At 39.0% G+C, this 19,174-nt stretch overlaps 1 protein-coding gene across 2 annotated transcripts in view; it reads left to right on the top strand.

Moving 5' to 3' along the window:
- rbm19 (RNA binding motif protein 19) overlaps positions 1-19,174 on the top strand; it is a 290,972-nt gene that overhangs the window by 85,851 nt on the left and 185,947 nt on the right. The window lies entirely within an intron of this gene.

Raw genomic sequence — 19,174 nt, 5'->3', positions numbered from 1 at the left:
TAAAATAATCCTGAATAGATCTGTTTTAGTAGATAAAGTTGAGACATTGTAGCATTTTATTTAAACAAGCAAGCTTAGAGGAATCTGTGGTGGAGAATTTGTATGTCTTGCTCTTCCACTAATTACATAGAGCAGCATCACCTAGAGCATCTATCCACAGGCATGTGGGCTTCATGACAGTCTAACTTGACAGTTGCCAACTTGACAATACCAAATGTGAACTTGTCCAATTTAGTATGCACTGCCTGTCCCTGCAGCACATTCATTTCATCTTCAGGTAAAACAGCTGTTAGTACTCTGCTTCCATTGGCAGACCTTCCCCAGTAGCCAATCAAACAGTTATTTCCTGTGCTTTTGTTAGATTTCTCCTAAGCCCTTTACTTGCACCAGAGGCCCCTGATGCTGGCCAGGTTTCCACTTATAACAGAACGTTCAGCTCCCATGTCCAATAAAGCATTATGATTTTATTTGTTTCGGCCTCCCCACCACGAAGTAAATAGTTATGTAAGGTCTCGGGATCCCATCAGAGAGGCTTCATTATTCCGACTGCTCAGAGTCCCTGACCCCCAACCCTTTGTGAGATCTTGAAGGGAATTGGGCCACTGTAGATGAATCCTCATGCTCTTGCTGTCCATCATTCTCTACACCCCAGCCTATTCACAGAGGGGCAGTAGGCGCAGCTTTCTTATTATCACAATAATACTTCCATGAGATGTGCATGTCTCTTGTGGGCATACCATCAATCCTCACTTTATTCACTCCTACCTTTAACAGTGTTTAAAACATTTCCTTGCAAGTTAATTACGGGCTACTGCCAGCATTGCCCTTAACACTTTGTGTGTCTTCATTCAACTTCAAAACCCTAACTTTCATTTTCCCCTTGTCAACCTGCCTTAATACCTTTATCCTGTCTTTTGCTTTATCCACTTGTGTTCCTAAGAGGCACACCAGATTTCCCCTTAAATGTGAGGGTGCATATTGAGCCATCCTGTTCTCATGCCCCTGATTCAATATCTCCTCAGCTGGAATATTCCATCCCATTTGGTGGAAAATGCCTGTATGTGCAACAATAGCTTGAAGCATCGCGAATTCCTTGTCTACATTGTGCCAAAGTGTGCCAGGTCTGCTCTGCTGTCCCCAGTCTACCACAGAGGGACAAATCCTTAATACCACATTGGACTCGCAATAATAAATTTTACTGTCATTCCATATCTGATTATTAATATCACTTTATGCAGGGAGAGTGAGCAAATTATTAGCCTCCTCCATGGCCAAATGCACTATGCTAGCACCTATGTCCTACAACTGAGCTAACCATACAATGAGATATTCTCCACTTCTCTATGTATACAGTTGTAAGAAAAAGTTTGTGAACCTATTTCAATTATCTGGTTTTCTGTATTAATTACTCAAAATGTGGTGTGATCCTCATTTAAGTCAAATAATAGCCAAACGCAATCTGTAAACTACTAACACATAAACAATTATACTTCACATCAATACTGAGTGCACTATTTAAACAAACACAGTCTTGGTTCAAAAGAGTATATGAACCTTTGTGGTAATGCCTTCTACCAAAGCTATTTGGAGTCAGATGTTCCAATCAATGAGATGAGATTGGAGGTGTGGGTTGTAAAGGTGCCCTGCCCTGTAAAAAAGACACACTAACTCAGGTTACTGACAGAGCCTGCTCTTCTCAAGAAAGATCTGTTTATGTGCACCATGGCTCAATCAAAACAACCTCAGAGGATCTTAAAAGAAGAAGAATTGTAGAGATGCATAAAGCTGCATGGAAAAGCTACAAAGGCATTTCTAAAGACCTGAGTTCGATCAGTCCACAATAAGAGAAGTAGTTCAGTACTGTTGTTACTCTCACTTAGCAGTGGGTGTCCTGCAAAGGTCAGACCAAGAGCACAATGTGCAATGCTGAAGGAGGTGACAAAGAGCCTAAGGGTAATAGCAAAAGATCTGCAGAAATCTCCACAACTTGCTAAAGTATCTGTTCATGTGTCCACGATCAGAAAAACAAGAATGGTGTTCATGGAAGGACACCATGGAGGAAACTGCTGCTCTCCAAAAAAACTGTTGTGTGGCTTAAGTTTCACAACGCTTTGGAGACAATGTTCTGTGGACATATGAAACAAAAGTTGAATTTTTTGGCAAAATGCACATCGCTAAAAAAAACGGATACTGCACACCAACACCAAAACCTCTCCCATCTGTGAAGCATGATGGCAGAAGCATTGTGGTTTGGGGCTGCTTTGCTGCCTCCGGATAGCGATCTATCACTTGAAGCTTAATAGAAGTTGGATGTTGCAACAAGACAGTGATCTGAAACTCAAGAGTAAATCAACAACAGAATGGTTTGAAAAGAAGAAAAAATGTGTTTTGGAATGGCCAAGTCAGAGTCCATACCTTAACCCAATTGAAATGCTGTGGCATGACCTAAAGAGGGCTGTTCAAGTAAGTTATCTCAGAAATAATGAAGAATGGTCTAAAGTTCCTCTTTGCCATTGTGGAAGTCTGATCTGCAAATACAGGGAACGTTTGGTAGAGATTGTTGCTGCTGAAGGAGGTTCTACCAGTTATTAAATGCAAGGGTTCACATATTTTTTCCCAGTGGCTGTGAATAATTAAGCAATGTGTTCAATAAAGGCATGAAAAGTATAATTGCTCATGTGTTATTACGTTAGGCAGAAAGTGTTGATCTGTTATTGTGACTTAGATGAAAATCAGACCACAATGTATGAGTAATTAATGGAGAAAAACAGGTAATTGCAAAGTGTTCACTAATTTTTTCTTGCAACTCTATTTATCTCAAATGGTCCTCTTTTCCTCGGTCTTCAATGCCTTAATCACACTTTGCTCTTGTGTGGTCTGACCAGCTCCTGTGTCCTTGTAGTCTTATGACTATGCACTGTTACTGGGTGAGCATGTACTGCTAGGCTCTTGCATGTAATATTCTACTTGCATCTCATTGGGAGATCCTCAGGACCATTACCACACCAGGTATCAGTGTCATACCAGATATCACCATCCTAACTGTTGAGTTCCTAACCTTTAATCATTTCATTTTGATTGGACCTGGGTGCTGATCACTCATCTTCATCCAGTGTTCCTACTGTGCAATAAGCAGTTTCCACACCAGGGTAGTTTGCTGAGTTTTGCCTTTGTCTGCTCGTTCATGGGCTAAAATTCAGCTAAAATAATACTTTGCTGCTCTATGATTGTCATTAGTGGCAGGCAATGTTTGCTCTGCTACCCTATACCTATCAAATACAGTTTTCAAAGCATACAGCATAATTCAAGAGGCCATCTCCTTGCTCTGCTCCAATCTGGGAAACTCTACCTTAATCAGCAGTGTGGCCAGCACCCAATATGCTAAATCCTGCTGACTGTACCATTTTTGTAACAAAAATTATTTTAAAGTTCGTAATGTGTAATTCTCTGATCCAGCTCAGAGTATTCATGCATGCATTTGCAAACAACGGAAACACCGCACACTTATTCAGGGCCACAATAAAACACTGTTAGCACAAATGCAATACAGAAAGTAAGACAAAAGAAGTTGCGTGACATCGGTTGTAAGGAGGATTAGGCCTCAAGCCGCAGTGTTGCATGTTTACAGCCACCCAGGAGAGAGGCGCCAGAGTTGGTGCATGCACTGAGGACAGTGTGGCCTGGCAACGAAGCTGCCCGCAGTGTTCGCTCAGAAGATGAGTTGTGTTGTGTTCAACTGCAGACTGCTGCAACATTCATAGACTCAGTGGGGGGTGGGGGTAGACTTGGAAAACGTACTTTTTTGTGTTACTCTATTTTATTGATACCTTATATGTGCTTGCTATCTTGTTTGTGACTTGTGCTGTATCTTACTGTTGGTACTGTGGTTTGCCCCTTGGCCCCAGGCTGGATTCATGGATGTTCATCTATGGTTGAATGACAATAAAACTTGAGCTTGATCTTGATCTTAATAATGTGCATTCAAAATAGAGACAAAACATTGGTCAATAAGAAGAGAAAAAAGGCCATTATTACATTTCATCCTGACACCATTTTGTCTTCAAACTTCCATTTTATTTTACTGTGTGCAAAGGAGGAATCAGAATTAACTCTTTCCTCACAGCAGTACTGAATAGAGGTAGTTCAAGTGAGAAAGTTACTATGGAAGAATGCGAAGAGAATTTGATTTACCAGAGAAAGTGCAAATATAGATTATCAGATCCTTTAAACTCTCCAGGTATAATTAAGCAAATACTAACATTGACATTAAAGGCTGCCATTTTGCTTAAACTATATTGTTTTCTCCACAGTTAGATTAACAAGCTTCCCAGCATCTTTACTGATCATAGTTTCTGCTGAAGAAATTTCAGAATGCTGATCATGTAATTGCTTTATTGGTAAATTTTAATCAAGTTCTTATCTTGGGAGTCACGCCTAGTGTGGAAATTGATTTAATAGTAAATTATAGAGAAATCATCTCTTGGATGATTTGGGAGCAGTAATGGTATGTGGAGCCTTTACCAAGAAGAATTCTGATGCTATTGATTGCCAGATATTCTGTTGGCTTTGCAAAGTGGTCACTAATTTTCAATGAAAATGAAAATTTAGAGGATGTAATCATTGTATGAAGGCAGTCCATTATCTGCTGTCGGTGTCAGTGCTGATCTTGTTCATTGTGTACACTGAATGAAACTATAGAACTAATGCACAGTTTTATAGTATTGTAGTAATAGTGCTGTTCTAACTTGTTCTGTATTTCATTTAAACACTTAATTTGTTACTCAGTTAAATGGTAGTTTGTCTTTTTTTGCATCTTTTTAACTATTTCTGTGAAGCTTTAGCTAACTGGGGCAGCTGTTTAATTGAGCCAAAACGTACTGGTCCCGATGTGTCCCAATTAACTGGAATCCACTGTATTTGGGTATGAAAAATGTAGTGGGGTACAGGCCTTGCACAAGCAAGTAAAGGATGCAGAGTTGGGGATCTTAGTTGGTATGAAGAAGGTGGCCCATAAAGGTCATTTCTTTGCTGCAACTGAGGATTCTGTAGGCTCTGTTTTAAGGCAGCAGGGATGAAAACCATACTGATGATTCTTTAAAGTTAATTTTCCCAATGTATTCATATTTTTCTCTAGGTAGAAAGCACGGATTAGCATAGTAATAAGTTAATTCCAATTCTGGGCATTTTACTTTTTCTTGTAGCATGTTCAAAGTAATATACTTCTTAAATTTGATCAGCAGAGGGCACAATAACACTGCAAATTGCATTTAATCCTATATTTATCATTGTGAGGCTCAGAAAACATTAGGTTTGAAATAAGTACTGAGCTTAATGTATGAAAGGCAATCATTTCTACATTATTCCTTCATGTGGGTGGGCTAAAATGAGACCTATACACAGTATTGTGGAAGGAAACTTTGACAGCTCTTCGGGATATTCCTTTGGCTAAATCAAACCTGATCAAACCTTCAACATGGTCATGACATATGGAAGCATTCAAAATTGACCAACAAAAAAAAATATACTGTACACAATACTAAAATGTTTAAATTTAAAACACTTCAATACTTCAAAACATGCTGAAACAGTTAAATACTTTTAAACTTAATTCAATGCATTTAATTATTTCACTTTCAGCCAGCCCTTACTAATCAGTTATAATGGGTTCACCATGCCTGCTCCAGGTGTAACTTGGTTCAATGAGTAATTTCTAGAGTAATTGCTATGGGGTCGTAGCAAGTTTGTGCATTGCCACTAGACACCATGAGGAGTAATAATACGGATCTCTGTCAAGAAATCAATGGAAATAGTAGTTGTTAAGTTCAAGGCTTCCACATCTCTACAGGAATCTCAAATGATGACAGTCATTTGAGAAATGGCAGCATTTTCAAGTGGAAGTCATGGTATTTCCCAAGAAATCATTGTGTGTTCAGAAAACATTAGATGAACTTGTAGATTCAGATGTATGTCTTTTTGAACAGTGTTGCAAGCTATGAACACAATTGCAACATACTTTCTGTATCTGCTTGCATAGTTTGGTTGTAACAATTAAATATATAGCTGTTAAAGAAAAGAAATATAATAAATAAACATTCTTAGAAAATGAAGTCTCTATGTTCTTCATCCCTAATTTTATTTGGACTAAGCTTGAGTTAATTTGTAGTAGAAATTGAGGACCTAAGTGATTATCACATAAAATTGAATTTAATATAAATTTTATTACTTTATGAACCCATCCTTTTCATAATGAGAAATGTGTTTTTTTTAAATTCTATAGCTTCCACTCTATTGTGGAGAGGACCACATCTAATTATTTTGGTTACAGCTATCAGTTCACATGGTTGAGCTGATGCCAAAAATACTATGGAGTAATCATTAGATTATTACTATATAATAACCTTTGGTATTTACACATTCCCAATATTCCTTCTCCCTCTGCCATTTTCCTCTCATTACCATCTTTTTTGTTTTTTGAAGTACTATTCCCTTTGGTTGGGACACCATGCCATTTATTTGGGGCAGGCGATTGTTGTTGAACTCATTTTAAGTAGCATCAATTGCAGGCACTTGTGTGGCTGTTAGATGCTACACCACACTTGGAATGAACAGTTTTTAAATAGCATCTGTTGCGTGCATTTAGGTTCAAAAGGCATTGATTTTTGTCGCTGATAGATGGCGAGGCATAAGCAGTAAGACAATTCTGAACTGTTTGGCTCACTGCGGTTTCAAGCATCCAGGCTTGGGGATGCCAAAAATGGATGGGAGTAAAAATGGAATAATTACTCTGCTTCAAGTTAAGAACTATGAAGAATTTAAATGTATCAACAATCGTCTTGAATGTTACAATGAAAGTGAAGATTTGGATGATGCAATCATCAATAGCGTTATATGAAGAAGGCCCATTATCTGCATGAGGTGTCGGTGCTGTTTTTGTTCATTGCGTGCACCAAATAAATTGTTTTGTTGATAACTATTATGAAAGGGCCTACTTCTGTGCTATAGTGTTCTATGATTCTGCAACCCTAATTGTTAATTAGGCTACACTGAAAAAGAACTGCTTGCTTCCTTGCACCCCTTAATGTTCCTTCAGGCTCCTGTACTTTGGGACACTGCTGTCATAGTCGCAGCTAGTAAATCCAGAATGTTTGTGCTTGGTTTTTGATTTACTATTGTCACAAAACCAAGATACAGTGGAAAAACTTACAGATCAAATCATTATACTGTACACTGAGTTTAAATAAAGTAAAACAATAACAATGCAGAACAAAGTGTGAAAGCTACTGAGAAAGTGCTTTCAGGCTTTTGTATTTTCTGTCTGATGACACGGGGAAGAAAAGAAAATGTCTGGGGTCGTGTCCCAAAGTGAATGCAGGCTCCTGGAGAAACGTCAGAGTCTCAGGAAGATGTGTTGGTGGAGATTTAGAGGGGCAGCCGCAGATGTAGGTTGCCAAGGCTCCTCTCCTTGGCAACCTGGAAAATAGTAAAGTGCATGCTTCTGAGATTAATATTGTGTGTAAGTGTCTATGTACATTGGCAGTATTGTGCTATCTGTTAATGATAATATTGTTATCTAAGAACATTGAAGTAATTTTAGCTGGAAGCCTCTGCAAATATTAGGTATGATATTCCAACTGCTCACTTTAATTGGCAACTCTGTTTGCAATGTGTTCTATTTTGCCTGTTAACTTCATCAATATGCAGTAGTTATTTTTCAATGTAGCCTAATTAACAGTTAGGGTTGTAGAATCATAGAACTCTATAGCACAGAAGCAGGCCCTTTGGCCCATACCGATTGTACTGAACCATTAATCTGCCTAGTCCCATTGACCTATACCCAGACATATCCCTCCATTCCCCTCAACCAAGTACCTATTCAAATTTTTCTTAAATGTTACAATCGACCCTCCACCCACCACTTGCTGGATTGTTCCACACTCTCACCACCCTCCAGGAGAAGCTCTCCATCATATTCTCCTTAAATATTTCATCTTTCACTCTTAACCCATGACCTCGAATTGTAGCCTTACCCACCCTCAGTGGAAAAACCCTGCTTGTATTTACCCTATCTATACCCTTTAAAATTTTGTGAATCCCTATCAAATCTCTCCTCAATGTTCTGTATTCCAGGAAATAAAGCCCTAACCTATTCAACCCTTCCTTAGCACCTTCAAGTCCTGGTTGCATCCTTATGAATTTTCTCTGCAGTCTTTCAGTCTTGTTTACATCTTTTCTATATTTAAGTGACCAAAACTGGACACAGTCCTCCACATTGGGCCTCACCAAAGTATTATACAATTTCAACATAACATCCCAACTCGCTTACTCATTACATTGATTTATGATGGCCAATGTGCTAAAAGCTTTCTTTATGACCCTGTCTACCAGTGACACCGTTTTCAAGGAATTATGGATCTGTTTTCTGAGATTCCTCTTCTGCCACACTCCTCAGTGCTCAACCTCTCACCGTGTAAGACCTGCGCTGGTTGGTCTGCCCAAAGTGCAACACCTTACACTTACATGCATTAAATTACATCTACCATTTTTCAGCCCATTTTTCTAGCTGGTCCAGATCCTGCTGCAAGCTTTGATAGTCTTCCTTGCTGTCCACTACACACCCAATCTTGGTATCATCCAAAAATTTGCTGATGTAGTTTACCACATCATCATCCAGATGGTTGATATAGATGATGAATAACAATGGACCCAGAACAGATCCCTGCAGAACACCATTAGTCACAGGCCTCCAGTCAGCGAGGCAACCATCTGCAACCATTCTTTGGCTTCTTTTGCAAAGCCAATGTCTAATCTAGTTTACAGCCTTGTCTTGAACATCAAACATCTGAACCTTCTTGATCAACCTCCCATGCAGGATCTTGTCAAAGACATTTGCTAAAGTCCTTGTAGACAATTATCAGCTGCTTTGTGTTCATCAACTTTCCTGTTAACTTCCTCGAAAAACTCTATAAGATTGGTTAGACACTACTTACTATGCGCAAAGCTATGTTGATTATTCCTAATTAGTTGCTGTGTATTCAAATACTTGTATATCCAGTCTCTTAGAGTACCTTTCAATAACTTTCAAATGATTTTGTTTATCACCAGAGAATGTATCCAGTATACAACCTGAAATACTTGTCTTCACAGACATCAAGAAAAACCAAAAAGAACAGAAAAAAATCATCACAAAAACCCCAAAAGAATGAGTGACAGAAAATGTTAGTACCCTAAAGCCTTCCCCTCCCCTGCACAAACACCAGTGAGCATCAACACATCAACATCCATGCCCGCCCCCCCCCCCCCCCCCACCGTTTCAGCAAAAAGCCCACTCCTGATGTCAGGCTCACCGGCCTATGATTTCCTGGCTTATTCTTGGAGCATATCTTAAACAACAAAATAACATTATTGCCCTCCAATCCTCCAGCACCTCACCCTTGGCTAAGGATCTTTTAAATAACTTGACTAGGGCTCATGCAATTTCTGCACTAGCTTTTTACAGGGTCTGAGGGAACACCTTGTCAAACCCTGGGATTTATCCGCCTAAATTTGTCTCAGGACAAATTGTGGAATATTGGGTGGTTAAGGAGAGCCAGCAGGTATTTTTTTATTTAGATTTTCTAGCACTCATACATTTAGTAGGTTTTTGTATTGGGAATGATTACTATATACACATTTTAGTTGTTCATTTGTTCCTATTTTTTGCTTTAGTTTTTATTTCTCCCCAGCTATATATTTTTTTCAAATAATTGGTGATGTACTTGAGGAGAAAAAACATGATTCGTTCTGTTTCCTGATGTGAGTTAGCTTTAGAGATGAGCTGTGCACAAATACAATAGTGTATGGTTCATAATGTAATATTCTGTTTTTCTCTTTGAAATATGTAATAGCAATATATTTCCATGCGACAGTGAAGGAGGTCATTTGACTTGTGCAGGATCGCGGCCTGAAACATCGACTGTACTCTTTTCTACAGATGCTGCCTGGCCTGCTGAGTTCCTCTAGCATTTTGTGTGTGTTCTGTGACCTGTGCAGATTCTCAGCACCCTCCTATCAGTCTCATTCTGCTAATTATCTCCCTGTAACTTATTCTTTCTCACATTCCCATTAACACCTACGTACACGTAGGGATGAGGGAGAAAACTAGAGCATCGGGGAAAATCCGTATTGCCACAGGGAAAACGTGCAAACTCCACACAGCATCACCTGGTGTTAGGATCAAAAACCTGCTTTTGGATCCATGTAGTAGGGTATGCTCCCCTGTAAGCTGAGTTGATACAGGAAAGTGAGCCTATTAATTTAAAAGAAACCAGGTTATCTTCTAGTCCATCAACATCTAACTTGCATTTTAAATGTTTGTATTGACCATTAAAGTAACTTGTATATCTATCCACACAACAGATGCTGCAGAAACTGAAAGTCTTGAGCAACATTCAGAAAATGCTGGAGGAAGTCAGCACGTCAGGCAGCATCTATGGAGGGCAATAAACTGTTGACATTTTGGTCTGAGAATTGTCTTTAGGATCAGCATCCTGATTAAGGGTCTCGGCTTGAAGCATTGATTTTTTATTCCTCTGCTGAATGCCTCCAGCATTTCGTGTGTGTTGCTATATACCTCTGGAATTGTGATTAGGTTCTTTCGTTCTTTCATTGAGCTGATACTTGGCAATCTTATGACCAGAACAAGTTCGTAAGAAAATACCATATCTGTCACTTTAAACAACAATGATCTCTTATTTAGTAATTCAAACTTTGTAAATACTTTAAAATCACATGGCTTGCTTAATATTTTGATTTTTTTTTAAATCATTTTAATGATTCATTAAAAACTGCTTCTACCCTTTTTTTGGGTATGAAGTATCATCCTTAATGTATTTTAGCACTTTTTCTTCATTTTAAAACAACTTAACATTTGTCTGCAAAGTCAAGGATATCTCAGTAACTAATAAGAAGATTGAAAATGTGAATACTTAAGTGGATACATATTTGAATAATATTAGATAATTACTCATAGCTACTCTTAAGCATTAGATATTTCTGAAATGTAAACAGTTGGACGCTGTCAATTCAAATCATGTTAAGTGTTGTAAGGTATTTAATCTGCAAGGTGAAAATATTTCTTGAATTTTATTAGCTTTTATAACCCTCCTATGATCTGATATCAGTGAGTTATTAATCATTGTCAATTTAAATACTATGAATATTTGAGCTCGAAGTAATTCTGATGAGTTTTTTTTATTAAAGTACCTGAACCAAACTGTTACATTAAGTCACAATGTCGGTTATGTTATAGTATTAATCTGGGATCTTTAAAGACAATAGTTGGTATTTCAGGAAACACCTATGGAACCTAGAAAAGAAAATCAGTGAGCTTGTACTGTAAGGACAGTCTTTATCATTTTGTCTCTGGGAAGCAGGAAGTAGCTTTAATTTAGATACCTAAGCCACTTCAAAAAACAAAGCAATCACCCACAATTACCCTTTAAGATTTTATCTTTCTTCATCTACTTGTCAGTGCAGAGGCCAATGGAACCTAAAACCAACTTCGTCATGTTGTGAAGTCACTTCCATAGTATTGTTAGGTAGGAATTTTGATAATTGTGACACCATGATGATAAGGATACATAGGTTTTTCATGTAATGTCTCTTCCTTCCCTCCCATTGGGCAGAAGATACCAAAGCCTGAAAGCATGAATCACCAGGTTTGAGGATAGCTTCTACCCTGCAGTTATAAGATGTATTATAAATTATCGGATATCTTATAATTTATATGATATGTAATATTATTTACTCTTTGATGCTGAAATGGAAAAAGTAGGCATTTTCCCAAGAAGAGCAGGAATGTTCTACTTGTAGATCCTTAAACTGTCTTCACACCCAAGTATGTAGGACAAAAGGCATTTGCTAGTTTGGAAATCTGTGACTGCAGAGAAACTGGCCTCTGCACTCACGTTTATCGCTAAAGAGTAATAAGAATTTGAAACGGGGCAAAATAATCCATTAATGATTGAGAATAGACAATCATGCTGTAATTGGCAGGATTCAATTATTCTTGCAGAATGGATAGAACATACTTGTGCAACCACTTTGTCAAAAGGTTGCAGTTATAATGGATAGTTGTCAGTAGAAAAACTAAGATGTTAGTACGGAGAAGTTGTTCTTTAATCTGTGTCACTGCACTCATCTTTAATACCATATGGAATGTTTAAAATTAATTCTCCTTTTCCTTTGGCATATCTATACTAGATTTTACAGTTGTTGTCAGTAGGGATGCTCAGGGCTTCTTTCTATTGCTTGCTTATTTACCCACCATTGTTCATACCTAGATCCACTAGAATTGTGAAGCTTTCATTTTGTACTCAAATATGAAATTACTTTGCACTTTATGTAACACTTAGCATGGATGCAGTCACTGTTCTGCTATACACATTCTTGATTCGATGATCTTTAAGTTTAACTAAGGCATGGAATTTTTGGAAAGCTCAAATGAATATAGAAGATTTCTGCCAAGATGTGAAGGAATAAAGGGAGGAGATTGTTTGTGCAATGAGGAGTAGGGTGAAATATTGTTCTTTTCCTACCAACCTCATAAAATTTGAGGGATTTTTTGTTATTCTTTCTTTCTTCAAATTATTGGTCTAAATCAGGGGTGTCAAACTCATTTTAGGTCACTGGCCGGATTGGGCAAAATGCAGCTTCATGCAGGCCGGATCAGTCGGGCGCGTGCGAACGCAGCTTTCATTGCCTCCGTTTTTTCAGCCTGTTCTCATGTGTCTCAGTCTCTGCTATAACTACAAAGTGTTTCACTTCACAAATTCCGTTTCTTATGAAGAAGACTGCTGAGCAAGCATTATTTTTATGATTGGTATTAACTTACAATCATAGGCTTCATATCGCCGGGCCAATAATAATTAAAATAATAGATCTATCTAAAATGATCTCACGGGCCGGATATAATTGTATGCCGGGCCGGATATGGCCCGCAGGCCTTGAGTTTGACACGTATGGTCTAAATGATTGAAAGTGTTATGTTCTCAAAATGTTTTGTACACATAATAATTTAAAACATTTAAGAACCATGAATATATATTTTGTCGAGAATTTTTACTGGCATTTTTTCCTTTCCTCTTTGGTACTGGACTTTGCAGAAGACTTCTTTCAGCTACAAGAGCATTTGCAAATGCTCAAAGGGAAGTTAGTGATATAATTAATCAGTGTAGATTTTAGTGAGGACATGGTAAAATTCTGGTCATAACTGGGTAAACGTTTTGGGTTAAAATACTTTTTTCCTTTTCGTTTTATGAATTTGTAAAATGTAGGTATCACTTTCCAAATTGGCATTTGTTGTCCATTTCTTCCCAAAATTGACAGTTTATGATTTAATTGCAGTGTGATCCCACAGTGTATTTGCACAGGGTTTCTCATTACCAAGCAGCAATGAAAGGTGCTTTTTTCTCCCCCCCCCCCCCCCCCAGATTGGTCTGTGAAATGAAGAGGAGCATTCAGATGATGGTGTTGCTGCAGCTTTTGTTCTTCCCTGTGTTGAGATATGAAGTTACTGCAAAAGCTACCTATAGATTGTACTCACTAGAGCTAAGTAGAGATTTAGGACATATTTTGCAAGTGGTGGAAATAGTAAACTTTTATGATAATGGTTGGAGTACATATCAAATCAGTTACTCAGTGGCTGTCCATGCTGCACTCATTGCATTCGAGGTTTGTGATTGTAGATGGTGGTATGTAATTGGCTTTAGATTATCTGGAGATGAGGCACATGCCATAGGATACTCACCTCTGCCCTGCTCTTGTTATCACTTTATTTGTTTGGCTGATGTGAATTCATTTTCTGGTTGATAAGAAATTCATTGATGCTCTTGTGATTGAATGTTGACATTCATTTGGTAGTTGTGTGGCAAAAACCCAAAACGTCTTAAGGTTATCCAGGGAACCAAATTAAATAGTCCCAGCATTGCTGATGGTAGAACCCAAGTGGAATGTGAATTGTAAGGAGGAGTCAAAAGCTTCAAGGGTATACAGACAGGCAGTAATTTGTCAAGTAGTGTCGGGTAAAAGGTCATCCACTTTGTAGAAAAATTGAATACCAGATTTTTTTTAAAGGTCGAAGTAAATTTATTATCAAAGTAAATGTCTTATTGTATACAACCATAAGATTCTTTTTCTTGTGGGCATTCACAGTAGATACAACAAATCACCATATAATCAATGAAAAACTGCACCCAACAGGACAAATAACCCATGTATAAAAGATAAGAAACTCTGCAAATACTTGTAGTTGTAGAATACACCTTCTATGTGCTACTTGGATACGTCTTCAGTGATGAACCCGGGGTCGAAGGATGTTTCTGGTCCGTAATCATCAGACACCCTCACCTGGGTGACCCAACTTGGGATGATCAGCCCCCAACTTGTGTCCAAGTGGCACACTAATCCACAGATCCACAGCCACTGCGAGGCCTTTTCAGCAGCCTCCTGAATGTTCTTGGTGGCTCTTCTGCACTGCAGTCCTTTAACTCCAAGGAGTTTAAGAGTCCGCTGAAAAAAGCAATAAATATTGAGAATATGAGATCAAGAGTCCTTGAAAGTGAGTCCATAGGTTCTGAGAACAGTGTTGAATAGAGTGGCTCTCCCCTCTGGTTCAAGAGCCTAATGATTGAAGGTAATAACTGTTTCTAAACCTGGTATTGTAGATGCTGAGTTTCCTGTACCTCATTCCTGATGGCAGCAGCATGGAAAGAGTATGGCATTGGATGGTAGAGGTCCTTGATGATGAATGCAGCAGTTTAATTCCACGTCCCATTTCCCATTCTGGTATGTCTGTCTATGGCAGGGGTTGGCAACCTTTACCACTGAAAGAGCCATATGGACCCGTTTCCCACAGAAAAGAAAACACTGGGAGCCACAAAACCCGTTTGACATTTAAAATGAAATAACACTGCTTACGACGTTTTTTTTTGCCTTTATGCTATGTATAAACAAACTATAATGTGTTGCATTTATGAAATCGATGAACTCCTGCAGAGAAAACGAAATTACATTTCTGCATGCAACAAAAACATTTTGAACTCCGAAAAAAGGACGTTGGTTTGAAGGTTACTCCATAGTTAGCCTACCTTGGATCGAAAAATTAAAAACAATCGTGCACTGGCGGTGTCAGGCATTGGCAGTGGTGACGTGTATTAATAGCGATAAAAAACATGTTGTAGCGGTGTGCTACACACAGCGCTAAAATAACGACACGGAGTCGGTAAACTGCAGTCAAAGATAACTTTATTCGAACTAAACAGCCTTGCTTTTAAGCCTCCCTCAACCCGCCCCCCCCCCCCCCCCCCCCCCGTGGGCGCGGATGCTCCAAAAGACACGTGCTCACAAACCCTCGTAGGTTATCTCCCTTAGCCAGAACACTGGCTAATTGTGAGCCGGTTCGGATGTGCCAGGAAATGGGTCGCCACAACGTTTTATTAGATTGTACAAGATCACCATAATCTTCAAATTTAGAATTACATTTCAAAAACTAACAAACTAACATAAAATACATTTTAATTAAATACTCATCATTTATTTTCCAAAGCCACAGGGAGCCGCAGCACAGAGATGAAAGAGTCACATGTGGCTCCGGAGCCGTGGGTTGCCGACCCCTGGTCTATGGCCTCCTCCATTGTTGCGATGAGGCCACTCTTAGGTTGGAGGAATGATACCATATTCCACCGGGGTAGCCTCCAACCTGACAATATGAGCACCCTGTAATGCCACCCCCTTCACCATTCCCCGTCCCCTTTACCCTCTCTCACCTTACGTTATCTCCATGTCCGCCTAACACTTCACTCTGGCACTCCCCCTTTTCTTTCTTCCACAGCCTTCTGTCCTTCTCTATCAGACTCTCCCTTCTCCAGCCCTTTATTTCTTTCACCAATCAACTTTCCAGCTCTTTATTTCATCTCTCCTCCTCTGGTTTCTGGTTTCACCTTTCACCTTATGTTTCTCTCTTCCCTCCCCCCACCTTTTAAATTTGCTCCTCAGCTTTCTTTCTGTAGTCCTGCTGATGGGTCTCAGCCCAAAACATCGACTGTACTCTTTTCCATAGATGCTACCTGGCTTGCTAAGTTCCTCCAGCATTGTATGTTTTGCTTAATACATAAAAGTGTGTGTTTATGTTACTGTAAACACGGTAAGTGAGTTCAAACTGTTATGTATCTAAACTTATTAAAACACTTCCATGTCCAGATTTGAGTACTGGTCTAGCATTTCTGTACTTCATCCATAACTTGTGTCCTATGGTGAACAATATCAAAGAACAAGAATGCACCTGGCTTTTTTCATATTTGTGTGTTTCCAATGCCCCAAAGCACTTCCTGTGAAACCGTACTTGACTTCCTCTTTATACTCTATGTAATCCAATTTGCATCCATACCATCTGTTTTGTTTTTCCCTTTGGCAGTAAGTTGCAAAATCACATTGCCCTTGTTATTTAGAAAACTAGAAAGGGAGTTTTTTTTTAACCCCTTTGTTAGATTAGAATGAATGGTGAAAATACAGTATACCCCTACTTTATGGAAGGATTGCAATCCTGAAAAATATCCTTATAACACAACAAAAATTCAGTTGTACATTTTGCATTTTGTATTTATTTCAGTTTTTGTCATGTGCATTCACTTCTCAAGTTATATGTGAATTTCATAAGTGTGGATTTCCTCTACCCAAATTGCTGTAATGCAGGAATACACTTCCTTTCAATGTAGAAACTATATTTGAATTAGTGTTGTCTGATACCTAGTGATCAATAGTATAGCTTTTGTTTTGTACCCCACTACACCATTTAATTGGTGATACTGTTTGGTAAGTGATGATGTTGCATATTTGAGACCATCGCAAATATGCAGAAGGGGTTTTAATGCAGCTGCCACACTGAAGCTTGGTATAAAGGCTAGAGGATTATTTTTTTTCCAAAATCCAGATCAGTTTTACCCTTTTCTGTGTTTCTGATGACTATATAAAAAGTGAATAGTTGGTTAGAATTTTAAATTCAATGGATATGTTGAAAAACTACCAATACTGGCTTCCTGCAAAATACTTGTGTATTTACATACTGTCCTAACACCTCTGGAGAAAAAGGATACTTATGTGAGAATGTTGTTCTTGGACTACAGTTCAGCATTCAACACCATAGTTCCATCCAGGCTCGACAAGAAGCTCAGAGACCTTGACCCTGCCTTGTGCAGCTGGATCCTGGACTTTCTGTCAGATCGTCAACAGTTGTAAGAGTGGGCTTCCTCACCTCCAACCCTCTATATCTCAATATAGGAGCACCTCAGAGCTGTGTACTGAATCCCCTCCTTAACTTACTGTATACCCAAGACTGTATCGCTACCCACAGCTCTAATCTGCTAATTAAATTTGCTGATGACACTACATTGATTCGCCTTATCTCAAACAATAACAAGGTGGCCTACAGGGAAGATGTTCATCTCTCTGACACACTGGTGTCAAGAAAACAACCTCTCCCTCAATGTCACAAAAACAAAGGAGCTGGTTGTGAATTACAGGAGGAATGGGGATGGGCTAATCCCTATTGACATCAATGGATCTGGGGTTGAGAGGGTAAGCAGCTTTAAGTTCCTCTGTATCCACATTGGAGGGCTTCACGTGGTGTATACACACCAGCTGTGTGGTGAAAAAAGCATAACCACACCTTTCACCTCAGATGGTTGAGGAAGTTTGCTATAAGCCCCTAAATCCTAAGAACTTTCTACAGGAGCACAATTGAGGGCATCCTGACTGGCTGCATCACTGCCTGGTATGGGAATGGTATCTCCCTTAATCGTAGGACTCTGCAGGGAGTGGTGCGGACAGTCCAGTGCATCTGTAGTTGTGAACTTCTCATGATTCAGGACAATTGTGTAAAAAGGGGCCCGTAGGATTGTTGGGGACCTGAGTCACCCCAGCCACAATCTATTCCAACTGCTATCATCCAGGAAATAGCACTACAGCATAAAAACCAGGACCAACAGGCTCCAGGACAACTTCTTCCACCAGGCCATCAGACTGATGAGCTTCTATCTTACATTGACTGTTCTATTATAAATTACTATGATTGCACATCTAGACGGAGACATAACGTAAAGATTTTCACTCCTCATGTATGTAAAGGATGTAAGAAGTAAAGTAAATTCTGTATTTCTGAATGATACATACATTTTTTTCCCAGTTGTGAATTAGACTAAAACACTGAAGTGACATGTATATGATTCCTAAAGAAAAACATGGTGGTTGGAATCTGTGTGGAGTTCAGGAGAGTTCATGTGATGATATAGGTGAGAGTAAGAGATTGGAAAATGTTCTGAGTAGCTACTTTGTTCAGTATATATTACAGAACATGGTACAGTCGGCCCTCCTTATCCGCGGGTTCCGCATGCATGGATTCAACCAACCGCGAATCATGAAAACCCAGAAGTTCTCTCTCCAGCATGTACAGACTTTTTCCTTGTAATTATTCTCTAAACAATACAGTATACCAACTATTTTCATAGCATGTAAATTGTATTAGGTATTATAAGTAATCAAGAAATGATTTAAAAGTACAGGCAGTCCCCGGATTATGAAGGAGTTCCATTCCTGAGTCCGTCTTTAAAACGGATTTGAAGTCGGAACAGGTACATCCGGTATTATTTAATGTCAGTTAGTCAAATGTTTGTCTTAGTATATAGTATATATTTTACCTTTCTATGAATATAAAGCACTTAAACATATATATTTCAGTAATGGAACCACTACGTTGCTTAGTAATAACTGTAGCTTTCATCGGGGAAGGGTCTTTCACGTTATCCATTAAAATTGTTCCGGTCGTTGACTGACTGTAGCCTAACGCTTTTCCAGTGACCAATGGAGTTTCATCTCTTTTTGATCGTTTTATTACTTCCACTTTATTTTCAATCGTGATCGTGATTATTTTTGTGAACAGAAACACTGCGGATTCAGAGCTGTGCCTGGTCCTAAAGACCATTGCACTGCGACAGGTAAAATAAGGTCGGGGGTTCCGCTGGGTCCTAAGGTCCACCGCATTGAGACAGGTTAAATAACTAAATCTGTGTTTTTTGGTATCCGCGGGGGGTCCCGGAACCAATCCCCTGTGGATAAGCAGGGCCGATTGTAATGTGCTGAGCAC

This window comes from Hypanus sabinus, chromosome 13 (assembly GCF_030144855.1).
Source record: "Hypanus sabinus isolate sHypSab1 chromosome 13, sHypSab1.hap1, whole genome shotgun sequence".
In the NCBI taxonomy this organism is placed as follows: Eukaryota; Metazoa; Chordata; class Chondrichthyes; order Myliobatiformes; family Dasyatidae; genus Hypanus; species Hypanus sabinus.
This window is presented reverse-complemented; position numbering and strand designations above follow the sequence as displayed.